General features: G+C 40.2%; 2 long non-coding RNA genes across 2 annotated transcripts; one reads left to right on the forward strand and one right to left on the reverse strand.

Moving 5' to 3' along the window:
* The first annotated feature begins 12,229 nt into the window (after positions 1–12,229).
* LOC149927210 (uncharacterized) lies at positions 12,230–12,801 on the forward strand. The gene is made up of 4 exons (XR_016473638.1): positions 12,230–12,362; positions 12,434–12,482; positions 12,548–12,725; positions 12,793–12,801. It is a non-coding gene; the product is annotated as an uncharacterized LOC149927210 (long non-coding RNA).
* Positions 12,802–13,704: 903 nt separating this feature from the next.
* On the reverse strand, positions 13,705–14,071 carry LOC149927211 (uncharacterized). Its single transcript, XR_016473913.1, has 2 exons — positions 13,985–14,071; positions 13,705–13,918 (listed from the first exon to the last, which is right to left on the reverse strand). It is a non-coding gene; the product is annotated as an uncharacterized LOC149927211 (long non-coding RNA).
* Between the last annotated feature and the right edge of the window lie 5,132 nt (positions 14,072–19,203).

Here is a 19,203-nt window from a genome sequence, read left to right on the forward strand (position 1 = left end):
GTACGTTGCTTTTCATGAAACAGTACTTTGCTCAATATGAAACAGCACGTTACTGTTTATGAAATAGTACGTTGCTTTTCATGAAACAGTACTTTGCTCAATATGAAACAGCACGTTACTGTTTATGAAATAGTACGTTGCTTTTCATAAAACAGTACTTTGCTCAATATGAAACAGCACGTTACGGTAAATGAAATAGTACGTTGCTTTTCATGAAACAGTACTTTGCTCAATATGAAACAGCACGTTACTGTTTATGAAATAGTACGTTGCTTTTCATGAAACAGTACTTTGCTTAATATGAAACAGCACGTTACGGTAAATGAAATAGTACGTTGCTTTTCATGAAACAGTACTTTGCTCAATATGAAACAGCACGTTACTGTTTATGAAATAGTACGTTGCTTTTCATGAAACAGTACTTTGCTCAATATGAAATAGCACGTTACTGTTTATGAAATAGTACGTTGCTTTTCATAAAACAGTACTTTGCTCAATATGAAACAGCACGTTACGGTAAATGAAATAGTACGTTGCTTTTCATGAAACAGTACTTTGCTCAATATGAAACAGCACGTTACTGTAAATGAAATAGTACGTTGCTTTTCATGAAACAGTACTTTGCTCAATATGAAACAGCACGTTACTGTAACTGAAATAATACGTTGCTTTTCATGAAACAGTACTTTTCTCAATATGAAACAGCACGTTACTGTAAATGAAACAGTACGTTGCTTTTCATAAAACAGCATTTTGGTTTAAAGGAAACAGTACGCTACTTTATATGAAACAGTGCGCTTCTAATTCAGATCAAACAGTACCACTGTGCTCCAGAAATCCGAAATTTTGGAATAAATTCCACGAAAGATAATGTGAAAATATTTTTACATATTATGCTTCAGTGGAAATAGCTTCCGTTAAGGAACATCGAAATGAATAGTGCACCATGAGATTAGTCAAATAGGACAAGTTCAGCTTCTTAGGTATATTCAAACTCTCTGCACAGACGAAATAAGAATGAAAAACTTTGTTTCGGCCATGTTCAGTAGGTTATTATGGACTATTTTGAACTAAATCACGCCACGTTATCCCCAATCCCCCCTACGTCATTTTTGTTGTCTTTAAACTTATGGTGGATCAACGAATTTCACATTCCTGTCACCAATTTTAACAGAAGCTAGGAGTTATTGGCGCTAATTACGTTGAAAACCAGACGTAGCGCGTGTTCGGAGTTTTAGTTTTTACTCCCTTTAAGAAGCTGAACCTGTCCAATTTGACTAATGTGATGGTGCTCTATCCATTTCCCTAGGTGGTTTTTAAATATTCCTTAACGGAAGCTAGTTCCGCCACCAGGGGTCGCAGCGCCTCCGTTCTTATATTATAATAAATCGTAGAGTGTACTGAATTTATTCCAAAATTTGGGGTATCTGAAAAATTTTAGTACGTTGCTTCAATCGAAACAGTATATATCAATTCCATCGAAACATTATGGCAATTCTAACGAAATTAAAAAATGTGTAATTCTAAGTATATTGTCACGCTTATAATTTACGAGACGTTTGTTGAAAATAGAAATGGTTTTTATTTACACTTTATTTACAGAATGGTTTAATTGAAATAAGTCAAGAGCGCGGCGGTGAAACGGGGTTTCTCTCTTTAGGGATAATTTCCTCACGAGGCGCAGCTTTTACAGCTATATAATCCCCGTGAAGGAAATTGGTGTCCAGGGCGAGCTTTTGCAGCCTTTCCTCCAGATCACCAAACCTGTAGTAGGCTGGACTTTTCAGTCTTAAGATCCCACTACAGGCGGCCGAGAGATACTCTAAAAACCTCACCGAAGCGCGGCTTTTATACCCACCGGCGTTGACAACAGCGCTACTAGTGGTAGCGTCTGACGCTTGTGGCTTGCCTGACAGTCTTATGATTGTGAATGATTAATGTGTGGTCCGTCCGCGACAATATACCGCTATTAAATTCACTTCAGACCATAGACGCTTATTAGTCATAGCTTTTTACACACAATCCCTGAAGCATTTGTTTGTATAAATATGATTTGCTACGTAGAAGCCGCCGTTCGTTCGATTACTCTCGAACTGTTTGCGATCCTAAATAAAACGATACGTCAATCTATTAGACATATAAAACACTCGTCGCCATTGTTAATCATTTTGAAATCGGAGTCTAAGAAGATGGTCATTTGCCCATTTTAATGATTTTTGCAGAATTCTACTAAACTTTTCAACTGCCGGGCATAGAGTAGCCCACTCGCATACAATAGAAGGCTATTAGAGAAACTTGTTAACACTTTTCCTACGCAACGTCTTGTTTTCGTGGCGTTAAATTAACAAGTTGACCCAAAGGTAATGTACAATATCTGGATAAAAAAGAAAGTTTATAATCTAAAAAATGTAAAAACAACACCATCGCTCTACGGACTAAATTTATTCACGCCTCGAAAACCAGTTGGCCCATTTGGATAAATATTTCGTGCGCTTCCATTTACTTTATGGCTGCTACTTTGTGTATGAGACTCCTGGTTTTATGATATACTGAGCGTCAACGTGAACTGAGCTTAAAACTGCCAGACTTTTTTTTAAAGCGGAAGTAGAATATTTGGAGTGGCGACGGCAGTTGCGTAACTAAGACACCCTAGGCCCCCCGCGAAACTCTTTTCACGGTTTTAGTCGGTATCTAGCATATTATTTGATAAGAATTTAGGGGGCCCCTCCTGCATTGCGGGGTCTGCGGGGGCCTTATTTACGCCACTGGGCGACCAAGATATGATCTACAGACTTTACGGACAGGTGAGCTAACTCATCTCATCTTTACTCCGCGGTAATCTTTAAGCATAAGCAACAATTGACACAGAAACTATACCAAGAAATGCACCGATCGCACCAGCATTCATTCTTATCAATATCATACTATTTTCTATCTACTTTCAAAATTTGAATGTGATATGTCGAATACGCAGTGGCGTAGCGAGGGGGGCAAAGGGCAGCCACCCTGGGTAATGGAGGCTATAGGGGTGCCAAATTATGACTGATTACATCATGACGATTAGGTTTTGTGGCTGCCCGATTGCGGCAGTCAGGGGCGTGGCGAAAATTTGGGTGTTTTACCCTGGGCGCCAAATATCCTCGCTGCCCAACTGCAAATACGAGGGGCAAGTCACTCTGTTACAGGCTGTCCTAATAATCATGAAAGAAACCGTGTGTCCTGTTCTGAAAAGTCGTCTAACAAATAATCGGAACTTGTCCTATTTGACTAATCTGATGTTGTATTCCGTCGATTTTTCTATGTTCCTTAACGGAAGCTATTCCCACTGCCAGTGGTCACAGCGCACGCGTTTTTATATTATAATAATAAATCGTGTACTGAAGCATAAAAGGTAAAAATATTTTCACATTATCTTTCGTGGAAATTATTCCAAAATTTCGGATCTCTGGAGCTCTAGCTGTGGTACTGTTTGATCTGAATTAGAAGAGCACTGTTTCATATAAAGCAGCGTGCTCTTTCATATTGAGCAAAGTACGGTTTCATGAAAAGCAACGTACTATTTCATTTACATTAACGTGCTGTTTCATATTGAGCAAAGTACTGTTTCATGAAAAGCGACGTATATACTGTTTGATAAAACGCTGCCTACTGTTCATCGTTTAGTCGCTTAATGTTTCGATAGTTGTGGGCTACTGATGTTTCAGTTTTAATATACTGTTATATTTGCCAAAAAAACTATTTATATGACAGCAATAAATAGTTTTCCCTAAAAACAGCAACATTCTTGGTTTTTATGGCAAACGAAATGCGAGAAACAACATCTTTCTGTTTATAAATAGTATTCAACTTTTAAATAGATAGTAATTACAGATACTTTTGAAAATTAATTGCAGTTATTTCGAAAAACAATATGCCCTTGTTTACATTACTGTTATATGTTGTTATTTACGAGAAACGGCAGCTAACTTTCATTTAAATCGTAAAATTTACTGTGCTTTTGACAGTATGTGACTAGAGTGCAAGAAGTTTTAACAATCTTACATGGATCACACCCAGGTATCGTCCAAATGAAGGGTCTGGCCCGTATCTACGTTTGGTGGCACAAAATGGATAGCAAAATAGAGCATACGGTATAAACATGCGCTATTTGCCAAGAATCATGATGAAATCCACCCAAGGCACCAGTTCATACTTTAGAATGGACTGAAAAACCACGGTCTCGTCTTCACGTAGATTTTGCTGGTCCATACCAGGGACAAACCTTCGTAGTCGTTGATTCGCATTCGAAATGGCTCGAAGTCATTCACGTCTCTTCGATGACTTCAGCTACAACTATCGCTAAACTAGGAACTCTTTTCGTAACGCATGAACTACCTGTCACTATTGCTTCCGACAATGGCACTACGTAGTTTTCATCTGACGAGTTCGCCAACTTTCTATGGGCAAGCCGAGCGCATGGTCTCAACGACCAAAGAATCTCTCAAACGCATTATTATAGGTGACTGGCAAACAAGACTAGCTCTTTTTTCTACTGATGAATCGTCGGTTGTCTTCGCTTTTGGATCGCCTTCACGCCGATTTAAACAAAACCATGCGCGAGAAGCAGCGTGAGGCTAGAGCCACGGTCACACTAAAGCTTAAAACCCAGTTTAGGTCGGTTTGAATGCCAGTTTTGACAGCCGACGATAATTCTTGGTTCACACGTGTGAAATCGCTTCACCCCGGTTCGCGTATAACCCAGGCTTAACGTCATTTAAAAATATGACCAGAATTTTGAAAATAATAAAATGTATCCCAAAACATTAGTTAATCATGTTTACTATACATACAGTAATATTATTTGACATTATTTAAAATTTTATTCCCATTATTTTTGACAATACGAGCAATTTTACTTCCCCGCCTGGTCGTTTTGAAAGCGATTCTAACCAACACGAAGCAATTTCTCACGCTGGTTTTGAAAACGAATTATCTAAAACGAAGCGATTTTAGGGGCAAGTGTGAACAATCGTAAAACCGTGTTCATACCTTTTCACCGAACGAACCGCTATAAACCCGAAACTATTCTCTTGGCCAGCATTGGAGGGAGATACTAATTTGCTTATGCAAAATATTTTTGCAAAATTACCCAGAACTTGCTATTTTCAGAAATAGACTAGGATTTGAAAAATAAATAATAATTTGCCCAAAACATTTTGTAAAATACTTTACCCACATTTCGAAATTTTCCGAATGTAGGCCATAATTGACAAATCAGACACTAATTTACCCAGAACTTTTGCAAAATGCTATACTACAATATTAAATTTAACCAGAAAAACTTTAAAATAGCCCATATTTTTGCAAAACGAATACTAATTGACACAATAATATTTTAAAAAAATTTATTTTAAAATTTTAAATAGGCCATAGTTTTCAAAAAAGGTAACTAATTTACCCAGTTACGAAAAAGTTGAATTTTGAAATTTTAAATTTAAAATAGGCCATTTTTTGCAAAACAGATACTAATTTACCCAGAACTATTGCAAAATGCGACCTATCTATTGATTTTGCCCAGAAATATTTTACAAAGCGTTTTTAAAACTTTTAAAATAGGCCATCATTTGCCAAACGAATACTAATTTACCCAGATCTCTTGAAAACTGCTTCTCTCCGCTATTGAATTTACCCAATAATACTTTAAAAAGTTTCATCCTGGAACTACAAACCCTGCAGCGGCGTGGCAACAGTATAAGGCCACTTTCAAGATTTACGCTACGGCCTCGAAACTTTGCAATGAACAAGCTGAAACGCAAGTAGCAACTTTTCTTTATATTATTGGCCCTGTGGGTTGCAATATATATGACAACCTCACGATAACGCTGCTTGATGACCAAATACACCCTACTTTGGAGCAAATCTATACAGCCTTCGATAATTACTATGCCCCTTATGATAACCCAGATTCTCATCGTTACAAATTCTTTCACACCAAGCAAAAACCCCAGCAACCATTTGGTGACTTTCTCACAGACCTCCGTTTTCAGCCACGAAATTGTGGCTTTGGTGATCTCTCTGACTCACTTCTTCGATTTCAAATCCTGGCTGGAATCCATAAGACAGAACTACGCAAACAATTGTTCTCTCATCGTAACTTAACTTTAGAGCAGGCCATAACTATCTGCCAGGCCGATGAGACATTGACTAGACATTCCGAATTAGTTCATGGGACAACATCGATACAGAAAACTGCTGCCGCAGACGCTCTACTACACGGACAAGGACACCGACATGTACGTTCACAACCTTCGTTACCCACGGTCACTTAGCGCCCACGGAATGATTCTTCGTCCCGCCGCCCGTGGCACCCACAACCCATACAACGTCTTTCCGTACCACGTCAACAGTCAACACAGCACCAACAAAGGGGATCCAGTCGTTCGTCCATGCCAATGGCAGCTCAAAGTGTATGTTCAAACTGCGGCTTACCGTCAAGTCAGATGTCCGGCCACCAACTCCATATGTCATAACTGCCACCGACGAGGCCATTGGGCTGGTCTCTGCCGTTCCCGGACGTCTCAATCTCTTGCTGCTGTTAATATTGACTATTACCCTGATCCCAGCACTGACTCTATACAGGATCCAGCGGACTCACTACCCCAAGGAAGTTACTTTCTAGTCGACGTAGATGATCAAATGTCAATTGACGATTCCTCAAACTTTTGGCTATAATCTATAACGGCTTTATGCAATGCCACTACTTCAATCGCAGAACACTGCAGATGAATGGTATGAATCCATACACGTTAGTAATATTTATGTTTTATTCAAACTAGATTCTGGCTCGCAAGTAAATATTTTGCCCCATCTTATCTACAACACACTCACGACCCGGCTGACGTTACATCCTCCACCAAAACAAATAATTGCGTACACCGGGCACAGGGTGCCAATTCTAGGAGTTGTGGAGCTGTATTGTGCTTCCTCTACTACTTCGCAACAACGTCTATTGTTCAATATAACTCCGGTTCAAGCTACTCCCATTCTTGGAGCTCGAGCTCTGGAGACTCTGGGACTGGTACAACACACGAGACAAAGTATTCCCCAAGATATGGCGATATCAGCATCTATGGTACACACACCGTCGGGGCAAGAAAGCCCTGGGGCCATCATTGATCAATACACAGATGTATTTGATAGGATTGGGAAACTTCCGATAAAGTATCAAATTCAGTTGAAACCTAATGCCATGCCTTTTGTCTCTATAGCCCATAAACTACCATACGCATTAGAACAGCCGATTTATGATGAACTACAAAAATGTTGAAGGACGGGATTATCATACCAGTCCAAGGCCCGACTGAATGGGTGCACCCGATGGTGGTTCAGCGGAAATCAGATGGAGGAATACGCATCTGCCTGGATCCTCGTAAATTAAATCCAGCGATAAAGAGACCACACTGCCAGATGCCGACTGCACAACAGATTTTCTCCAAACTCCACGGAAGCACTATTTTAACGGTTCTAGATGCGAAAAGTGCTTTCTGGCAAGTGCAATTTACGGAGTCCAGCTCACACTTATGCACGTTCGCCACGCCGTTTGGAAATGTGGTCTCAGTGTTTCTTTAGAGGTAGTGTTCTGAGTTCGTATTAAGTTTCCTGTTGGTGTTGCTCGGTGCTCCATCAATACGTAGTTTAAATCACGACCTTCGCTTTTCGCCTTCACTAAGAGATTTTATGGTTTGCACAGATCTTTCTGCCATTCCATTGGAGCGGGGATAATAGTGACTACTAGCCACATGTTTAACACCCCAGTTGGTTAGGAATTCTTTGAATTGATAGGATGAGAATGGCGGGCCATTACCTGACATTAAACGTATTGGAGCACCTTATCGAGAAAAATGTGGCTTCAGGAAATTTATTGCTGTTTCAGCTATGGTGTTGTTTAGTTCTTGAGCTTCAATAAACTTAGAAAAATAGTCAATATTATGTACCTGGCATAGATCTATGGCCACCGATTCCCGTGGAAACTCTGGATTGTCATGTGGATGGACCTGGATTGATGGATTAGATGAATCTCGTGAACGGCAGACCGTGCAGGCTTTAATGTAATGTATTATATCCGACGTCATCTTTGGCCAAAAAACATGCATTTTTGCTTTCGCTATACAGGCTGAAGTCCATTGATGTACTTAATGTAACTGTCTAATAACATCTGTTCGCATTGCTGGTGGAATGATTAAACGATTACCCCTGTAAAGTAACCCATCCTCTTCATGAGGCTCTTCTTGGTATGCCCAATAATCTGCAAGAGCTAGAGGCGTTTTCTTCTGAGATGAAGGCCAGCCTTTGTAAATGTACTCCAGTAGAATTTGATATAACGAATCTTGCTGTATTTCTTTCTGGAGTATGGTCCGTCTCTCCTCAGACAGAGCGGTTACTGAGTGTATGGTGGCTTATGGGCCTTCCATATCAGAGGTGTCAATGGTAGCTTCTGGTAATGCAGCTCGTGACAACGTATCTGCTATAGGGAGTTTAGTACCTGGAACATATTTGAGATTGAATGTATAGCATAATAACGTAGCAGCATACGTTGAAGTCTTGGAGATAAGAGGTTCATGGGTTTCTGTACTATCACTAGTAATGGCTTGTGATCAGTCTCGATAGTTATATGCTTCCCAATAATGTAGAAGTGAAATTTTTCGCATACAAAAAGTATGGCTAGTAGCTCTTTTCGATCTGAGCATACCTTTGTTGAGTCGGATTCATGGTAATAGTGCAAGGGGATGCTGGAGAAGTTGGTTGTGTTTCGGAACATCTTCACACATCAGTAGAAAATCATCTGTTGCTATTAACGTATTTGGGAATTATTGTGGGGGAAAAATCTCATGCATAAATTGTTGGAAAACCTCCGATGCTAGGCACAACCCATAAGGGAGGCGTAAGTACCAAATGGCGTCGCGAATGTACATAAATAGGAACTTTCTTCAGTTAATTATGCTTGCTAAAATGCATTTCTCGCATCCAAAACCGTGAAGATCTTGTGGCCATGTAACTTTGCAATAATTTGCTGTGCAGTTTCCATCAGATTGTGAGGCCGAAGTATAGCATGAATCAGTTTTCTTGGGTCCAAGCAAATACGAACCCCCCCATTTGGTTTTCTCTGCACTACCAGACTCACGGACTGGAGTAATCACGCCTTCTTTCAGCATTCGTTGTATTTCTAGAAAAACTGGTTGTTGAAGAGCAAATGGTAATTTATGTGCTACAGAGACATGCGGTGTTACATTTGGCTTTAGTTCTATGTTATACTTAAATGGTAGTCTTCCTATTTTGTCCAAAAGCTGAGAGAATTCATTAATAATGTTCTGTGGTTTTACCGATGTTAGTTTGACAGGTTCACAGCTTGAGGAAGATCCAACAGTTGGTTGACCATCTGACCGTCGTTCCAAGAGGTTTGAATGTTTTACAGATTCCAATAATGCAAAAGGCAATGCAGGATTTTTCCGAATTCTTTGGACCAGTTGCAGCAACTCCAACGTAGAGGCTCCTAAAATTGGAGTATAAAAGAATAGGAGACTTCCTGAGGCTTGAATTGAAGCTCCTGGTAAGGTGACAACGCCAAGTACAGGTACTAGATGACCAGTTTAGGCAAGGATACGTCTTTGCAGGATGTTGACTTGCGACCCAGAGTCTAATTTAAAAAGAACTGGATTATTGCACACATATATGAAATCGTACCATTCGTCATTGTTTGTGAAGGGAGTTGTACTGGTAGCTTCACACACAGCTATTATTGAATGCAAATAAAAGTCGGTGGATTGTTCCACTGGAGTGAGTGCCTGTGTTTCAAAGAAATATTTGTCATATTGATGTTTATCTTGGAGTTGTGAAGTCCCATAGGTATATGCTGTAACATCTTTCTGTTGTGATTCCATATTTTGATGGTCATAGTTAAGGCGTTCATAGGCGAAATAGTTAGGACTGTTCTGATCGTGATATTCCCCATAATCATAATTGTGACTTTCACTTTCTAAAACGGCTATAGAATGGGAAGGGCGAGAGCGGCACAAGCCTGCCCAATGTCATTTCCAGCGACATATAGAATCAGCTGCTGGACACCGTTGAGGATGTTGAGTGCGGAGATTGACATTTGGATGCCAAGAACCTCGAGATGAAAACGTCGGGCGAGAACGGGAGCCATTGAAAACAGGACGTGAGTGCTGTATATGATATCGAGAACCCTGGCCACCACGGAAAACAGCATACACAGTGATTGATGGTTGAGTTGAGGTAGAACGACTCACTTTTGCAGCTTGGGTTGTGGAGGTCTCATCAGTTTGACATAATGAAATAGCTTCAGGGAGCGTAAGATTCCGTCGGGCAAACAGTAACTTCCGTAATTCAGAGTTGTAGATGCCAGCAAGAATCTGATATCGGAGTAATGAGTCAGATAACGTAACAAAATCACAATTTTGTGCTTTTTTTCGAAGATCCGTAAGGAAATCATCAAAGGGTTGATATTGTGATTGAAGAGTGTGAAAGAATGTATATCGATAATAGTCGGGGTTGTTATAGGAAGAATAGTAAGTATCAAAAGCAGTGTAGATTTGATCCAATGCCGGACTGGTTTGGCCATTTTGAGGTTGAATAGCTAGAGTATCATAAACTTTCCGACCCTTTGGTCCAACAGTATATAAAAAAGAGGCTACTTGCGTATCCGGATCCTCAGCTCTTAGCTTAGATGTGATAGCGTATATTTTGAAATTCTCCTTATAGGCCTTCCAGGCAGTGGCCGGATTCGCGGTACCAGTAGCGCCGCCAGCGGTAGGCACAAGTAGGCACGTGCTTGAGTTGAAAAATTTTGGGCCTACTTAGGGGGCCTCCATTTTAAGAACTATAGGCCTACTTGGGGCCTCCAATTTAAGAAAAGGTGCCTACTTTAGGCCTCCGATTTACGAAAAAGGTGCCTTCTTGGGGCCTAAAATTCATTAAAAAGATGACTAGTTGACTACCAGTTTTTTTTTCATCCTGAACGGCCGGTAATCTTTGCTTTCCCCTTTAGAAAACAAGCCCCCTCGGGGGCCCCCTGCAGCCTAAAAAGGGTAGGTTAAGCGGTGTTAACATTCCGAGTTTATTCGTAAAGGGGGATCATTGTAATTCGGGGGGAAAACAGATGCTTCCATAAGCCGCACACGTTATCGTAAAACGTAAAAATGATCTCGGACCTTAGCTTCGCTCCACCTCGTGGCAAGTTCAAAGAGCGAAATGTCTCTCCCCCCGCCACAAGTTGCAAATCGAGAAAGGGGGCCCCCGCACCTGACACCTGTTCGTCCGAGAGCTACCGTGTTGTCAAGAATGTCGTTTGTTGATAAACGCAATATCGTCCTAGAAGGGGTGGGCCTCCACCATGGGGGTAAAACTGGAAAGCTGCAGCTTATTTGGGGGTTTGTGATTCGCTCACTGGGTCACGTGTTCGAAAGGCCGGTGGTCACTCTTATCTTAACGAAGTTAAGACATTATTTTTCCCAGAGTTTCATTTCATTTTGTGCGCTCCTTCAAAGCAGTTCTCTACATTTCGGGTCTTTCTCAGTCAGTTAATTTAGTGTCCTTTTTGTTTAAATAATAATTTCAAGCTTTTTATTTAGTACCTAGTTATTTTTTAACAAAACTATATTAGTGGTGTCTGTTTTGTTTTAATATTTTTGGGAAAAGCCGACTTCTACCTCCTGGAGGTTTAAAGAAGCCGTACTGCGCTTGTTTTAAATAAAAATATTTCGGGCTAGTTTATATAGTTAGTTGGCTATTTTCAAGCTTTTAGTAGTTAGATATTTTGAACCAAACTATTGGTGGTGCCCAGGGTGGTACCATTCTTAAAACTAGTTTTTTTAAAGACTATATAAAGTGTTACCATTTTTAAAAGGCGTAATACCGGGAGTTTTTATATCATGACAATTAAGGTGAGAGCAGCACTTCTGACACTATGAAAAGATTGAGACTGTGGTTATAGATTAAAACATTTAATACTAATCGAATCTAATGTTTACAATGATGCGCTCTCTATACACTTGATTAAACCATGGGCCAATAAAAGATTTCATCTAGGACATGACTTCTCGCGAAAAAGCGTTCAATTAGAAAAACGGGTACTCGTGGCGTCATCTATCGGTTCCATTAAACCAAAACGGAAGTACGTCTCCTTTTAGATCAAATCACGTGACTACTTTCGGAAAGGGGGGGGGGAGGATTTTTTAATATTTGAAAACACGTGGAATCCCAAGCCTTAGCCTTTGGTGGAATGTAGCTGTGGGAAATCAAAATGTTTAGACTCAACACTTATATGACTCTAGGAATTGAACCTCCCCCTCTTGTTATTTTATCTGGTGAGTACTAATAAAATTGTTCCTTTTATTCCAATTGACTTGCTAAACAAAACAAATTTATTTTGTTTTAGATTCAGATTCTGATCATATTTTGGATGCACGTGAGCCAATTGTAAAGTGGTACGTATGTTAACATGGACTATTAATCTGGTGATCCACGTTTCTTTATATTTAACTTTTCTTAGTGAAAATACTCCACCCAAGAAAAAGACAAAGAAAGAACGGATAGGAAAAAAAGCTAAACGAGATAAAATTGTGGATGTAGAGAACTATGACAGAATGTTTTCTTGCGTTTTTAATTTCGCTATTGGTGCAATAACAACAGCTTTAAATGAAATGGATCTCCCCGAATCTAATGCAATGGTGATGAATTGGGCATTGCTATTAAACAATAACAAAACTATTGCATGTTTAAAAAATATCTTAAAAGAAGCTTTAACAAACACACCTGAAGAAAAATACGTTGCTGTTACAGAAAGCATTAAATCAAATGAAAGCTACTTGAATATTATTATAGCCACAATGTCACATATAACTGTAAGTTAAGGTTATCTTTAAATACACCAGTACAGATTAAGATAAACTTAATTTTTTAATTTTACTACCAACAGGAACCACCAATATCAAAGTTCCTAAAAACAAGGGCGGTCCATTTCTTGCTTCTACACATTTTTGAAAGGAGTTTAAGGTACAGCAAAGAGTCAGCTACACCAGTACCACCAAATGAAAAAGGAACAAATGAAGGTGCCCTTTTTTATGTAGTTTCAAAGCATTTGGACTTTTGGTTTGATGAGTTTTCTCAACTGACCTTTCAGCATTACCATTTATTTCAATGGCAGATTCGGTAGCTTCAGTAATAATATTGTTAGTTTCTTCAACCACGGTACTGAGTGATTTAGATATTTCCAATTTATCTTGAAGAATGACTGGCTTAATTAGCACAGACTTTCTGAATAGGGATGTTTTGGTTTTTGTACCAGAAATTGGTGTTTCTTGTGCTTTAAATACGCTCGAAAGTGGCATATCCGGGGTCATCAAAGTTAAAATTGGTGTGATTGTAAGAGGTAATGATGCCATGTTTGTACGGTCATTTAAGATTGGAGTGGATTCTATATTATTATACCAAAAAGTACCTTCAATTGTCACATCAGTAACTTCACTTGAAACAGATTCTGGTGTTGCGGGAGTAGATAACATTTCCACAGAAGTTGAGACTGTTGTCATAGCAGTAGCTGAAGTCTTCAATAGTGAAGGTTTTAATGTAGGAGTTGAAGCTTCCAGGAGCAATTCTCTTGGCTTAGTTGTCTTCAGCAGTGAAACTTGTGGTTTCACAATGGTCAGAATGGGACCTTCAGTTGTCACATGAGTAACTTCGCTTGAAATAGAATCAGGAGTTGCGGGAGAAGATAAAATTTGCGCAGAAGTTGAGGCTGTCATCATGGAAGTAGCTGAAGTCTTCGATAGCGAGGGCTTTATTGTAGAAGTTGAAGCTTCCAGGAGCGATTCTTGTGGCTTCAGCAGTGACACTTGTGGTTTCATAATTGTCAGAATGGGACCTTAGAGAAGCACATTATATAAAGCAGCTACAACTTAAATTGTTACTTGGTAAAGAAAAAACATACCTGGAGCTGTAATTTTCGGTTTTAACCATTCTTGGCTTTGAAAAAAGTCATCGTTCAAGTGTTTAGAGCAGATGTAAGTTTGATATTAAACCGAATTTACATTAAAACCAGGCTTAAATTTGGATAGCCACTCCGCCCATTGTTTACATAACGTAGGCTTAGATTTAAACTTTGGGAACGCTATGAACGTGACACCTTTCATATGGGGTTTATGAGAATACCTACTATCGCTATTGCAATTTGGAAATGCGCAATGCTTACAAGTAACCATTTTAAATACTAGTGAAAATCACCTAAACAATGAACACTTTCAACGGTCAAGTTAGCGCCATTACTGGAAAAAACATTGCCTCTGATATACGAGCGGTGCTTCACCGATGACCTTAAAAAATTACGGCTTCAGCCTGGCCTACCTCTTCTTCGCTGACGATATAGTTTTATTCGCGAACAACCCCAACGACATGCAGGGATTACTTGATATAGCAAGCTCATTTGCAAAGGATGTGGGGCTTACCTTCAGTTTTTTTAAATCAAAATTTATGTCCTTCAACGGTCCACCAGGCCAGATCCTTCTGCTCCAGGGTCGCGAAATGGAGGAGGTCACAGAATACACGTACTTGGGCGTTAAAATTGAAAACACGGATCTCAAACAGCAAACAAGAGAGAGAGCACTCATTACGAAGGCGCAAAGGTTTCGTTGGGGTGTGTGCACCTCAGCAAGGGAGTCCTATAACCCATATGCAATAGGTCGTATCATTTGGAAAACTGTGGCTGTCCCTGCCTTGACTTTTGCGAACGAGGTAATCTGTTATTCACCCAAAACTCTAGAGGTATTGGATAGAGCTCAGCGGGATGTTGGTAAAACACTCCTAAATGCGGGTCCAATGGCAGCAGATGCTGCGATCCAAGGCGAAATGGGGTGGAGCCTGTTTCGTGATAGGGAAGCTAAGAGTAAATTGAAGTATTTGGGAAGACTTAAATTTCTCCCTGAGAGAAGGCTAGTAAAGAAAATGTTCCTCTATATACGAAAAAACGGGATTCACACGGAGTGGACAAAAGCTGTGGAGCGTCTGGATCGTTCGCATGGGGCTGGTACAAACAGAGGAACGGCTGAAACGTATGTACAGTGGATCAACATAGTGGAGAACGAGGTAAAAAAGGCGTCTGAATGTGCTTGGAAGGCTAGAGTGCTGAGCAAAGACAGCCTACGACAATACTCGGCTAAGGAAAAACCAGCTCCGGAGATGTTTTATGACGGAACAAAGAGCAGCAGTTTGCTGTTCCAGGCCCGATCTGGGTTACTGTTGACAGAGGGGCGTCAGAGTCAGCTGACAGACTGCTCACCTGAATGTCCTTTGTGCGGGTGGTATTATGAAGATATTGAACATGTTTTGGCGGAGTGTCCTGCTGTGGGTACGAGTACCACGAGTAATGACTGGAGGGCTGAATGGTTTGACTCGTCTCTCAAAGATATGGTTGGCTTTGGGCGCTCTGATTGGAACCCTGTAGGAGTTAAATGTATCTTGTTGGAATGGCACAATGCCAGGGAGCAATGGCGCCGTGATAAGATGCACTGACCATTTTACGTTTCTTGTTTTTGTCAGAGGATGCTAGGGATGATAGGAATTAAGTTATAAAAGACATTGGTCAACTTGAAGTAAGGGTGGCTGAGATGTGTAAAGGAAAAGAAGTTGAGCCGCCTAATAAGGCTAATAAGACTAATAAGACTAATAAGACTTTTAATACGACTTATATTTGTATTTTATTTTTTATTGTTTTGCGTTTGTAGAGTGTTTATGGTATGAGGACGTTATAGTTTTAAATGTTGTTATAATTTTCGTAACTTTAAAACGCTAAAATTGTAGGCTGTGCTCCGGCCCTGTGTCGGAGCCGCCCTGTTATAAAAGGGTGTATAACTACGGCTACCAATAAACCTGTGAACCTGTAAACATTTCAAACAACTATCCACAGATGGCGCTACAGTTAACCGGAAAAGATTGCCGGAAACTTGATCTAAATTCCTGTTCACGCCCCATTTCCTACCCCTCTCATATAGGAAGATCGTTTTTCTAGGTAGATGAATATTTTGTAGGCACAAGCTTAGGAGAGTCATGTCCTAGATGAAATCTTTTATTGGCCCATGATTAAACTGACTACGTTATCACTTTACCATACAAAAATAAAGTCTAGTGCGCCATCTAGTAGTTACAAGTATTTCACAGGGCACCCTGTTTTTTGCACAGAGCACACGGTTTGTTGTCCAGGGTACAATGTTTTTGGGACAAAGCACGCTGTTTATTCTCCAGGGTACCCTGTTTATTTGCAGCCTACTTCCAGGGGCTAGTATTCCATACTTTGAAGCTCTCTGGCGCTCTTTTAACTCATCGTATGGGAAATGGGGAAAAAACGGGCATACTTCTCAACTCTCGGGAATCCAATCTTTCCAGTTTTGGAAAGAGGTTTATTTGTTTGAAGTTGACGCCGGGAACACCGTTCTCAGCGAACTCGCTGAAGGTGCAATAAAAATCCTATGCATCCACTCTTAATCCCACTGCTGTTAGCGAAGTGGGAAATGGCCCACCCATTGTTGCACCTTCTGCTGGGTTGAGTGGCTTGCGTCAAAGGTGCGACCATCAGTAGTAGTGTACTACTACCCATGCTAGGTTTGTCATCTGTCCGGGCTAGGTGGACGCTGGCGTAAGGCACTATGATGATGGACTCTGTTACTAGGTACACCGGGCTATAAATTATGACACACTGCTTACTACAACTCCTTTTAGAGAGAACGATTGTCTCCTCTCGAGACTTTGGAACATAGCTTCCCGTTGGGTCGCTTACCATTCCTCCTCAGGGCTTGGCGTTTGGCACAGGCCCACAACCTGAGCTGGCTCTTCAATACCTCCCGTCGCCATTTGTCTCTCAAGGAGGATTCGCCGTCCTGGCAACCGCCCGCCGCGACGATTCTGCCCCCCCCCCCCCCCCAATGATAACGGCGTCAGAGAACCGTTGTTGAGTATTATAATTAAACAATTTATACTTTATTTAGTGGACTTTAACCTAAATTATATATCCCATGTTAAAATATTGTTTATAATTGCTGTAATTTATGTTATTCACCAATTTACAAACGATCCAATCAGGCCCGTCTTAAGACCTTTTGTGGCCCTGGGCTAAATTATTTCTTAAGACCTTTGCGATCCCCAACGGTCAGCCTTTGTATGTACGTTGTCTAAATTCAACTATCCACTAACCAACCAAAACTTTTAATTTAAAAGTATAACATAGGCCAAAGATAATCTAGACTACGTACCCTAGATTGGAAATCTAACCTCGCGATTCCCTAGTTGCGGGGGGCAATGTCATAGCGAGGGGGTAAAAAGTCTGAAATATTCAGTTCGGTTCATTTTTAAATCTCGTAAAAATCGGGACTGGAGGACGAGGCCCGAGGTTTCGACCAAGTTTCAGCGTAAATTTTCTTTATTTTACTGATTGGAATTTTATTTTACCAAGGTGTAAACTAAATATGGTAAAATCTTGCCATTTCAAGAGTTGTAAGAACTATCACAAATCATCTTTAATCATAAGTTGGGTTAAATTGAAATTGTAGCGAAGTTTATTAATAACGTTGGTGCCTTCAATTGTAAATATATACAAGTAGGCCTAATGGAATGCTTCATTTGTCAGATAAGAAATTATCCAATTAATTATTTTTATTCATAACCGCAAATTATCCAAAAAATATACGAAAAAATCGATTATTTTTGTATGTTAAATCGTTGTTTATTCGTATAAAGTGTTCATAAAAAACAGTTAACCAAACTTTTTATGGTTAATCGAAATTTTGCCAGTTAATTTATTCGTTCCGCCAACCTCTAGCCTTAATTTTTTTTCTAAGCAAAGCTGTTTAAAAAGAATAAAAATATAGAAAAACATTTGAAATTAAGCATTTAAAACTTATTTTTACAAAAGGTAAATCAGGAGATTCAATCTCTTCATTGGGCAAAGATATTAATTTTGAAGCGTTTTTAAAGATTACCCCTGAAATTATATTTAAAACAAACAATTTATAACTACATCGATGATAATTAAAATTGTAATACTAACCATTCGGCTTTTTAGATTTGGGTTGTTTCTTTAGACAATAAGCGTGATCCCTTTTTAGCCCGAGGCCCGAACGAGGACACGAGGTCCATATATCGAAGCAGACGAACCCGCTGAAACTTTTCAGACTAAACTTCCACCCCCACCTCTCCCACTAGGGAATCGCATGAGACAACGCATTTCGCGTACGTTTCTACCCCCTGCATAGGCCTACTGGAAATAAGATTGTTACTGACAGTGACTCGCTGTTAGGTTTTAGCATAGAAATCTCATAGGTAACTAGAATGCTGCCGCCTACGGCCGAGCTTGACGCCAGTTCGCCTTGAACCTTCAGCCAATGAGAGGCCGTAGAGTGGTTCCGCCAAGGAGGATAATAATTCTCCTTGGATCCTCTACTATAGCGGGAGATAGGTGACGTCATTCTCTCTGGTGACATTAAATTCTTGGCAGAACCACTCTTTGAGCTCTGATTGGCTGAGATCTGGCTATCGTCTGCCACGGCGTTTGGCCCATTTGCCAGTTACACGGCAGCATTCTAGTTACCTATGAGATTTCTATGGGTTTTAGATATTGTAGGTACCGTATGATCATAGAAATCTCATAGGTAACTAGAATGCTGCCGCCTACGGCCGAGCTTGTCGCCAGTTCGTTTTGAACCTTCAGCCAATGAGAGACCGTAGAGTGGTTCCGCCAAGGAGGATAATAATCCTCCTTGTTTCCGCGTAACTATAGGGGTTGTCATTCTCTCTGATCACATTAAATTCTTGGAAGAACCACTCTTTGAGCTCTGTTTGGCTGAGATCTGGCTATCGTCTGCCACGGCGTTTGGTCCATTTGCCAGTTACACGGCAGCATTCTAGTTACCTATGAGATTTCTATGCGTATGATACACGATGTGGCTATGAGTCAAATTACTTTAGACGTAACTAAAAGATACATAATATTAAATGAGCATAAATAATATTTAACCAACTAAACCCTTATCCCTAGAGTAGAAGCTGTAAGGCCGGCCTTTCCAAAACTGGCTGTAGCCCATTTAGCCCATGCCTGGATAGACGGGCCTGGATCCAATTAACGCAAGGTGTACCTATAATTATCGCCTTTTGGGTCAAAATGTC

The sequence above is a fragment of the Leiobunum rupestre genome, chromosome 9 (assembly GCF_980474605.1).
Source record: "Leiobunum rupestre chromosome 9, qqLeiRupe1.1.hap1, whole genome shotgun sequence".
NCBI classification, from domain to species: Eukaryota; Metazoa; Arthropoda; class Arachnida; order Opiliones; family Sclerosomatidae; genus Leiobunum; species Leiobunum rupestre.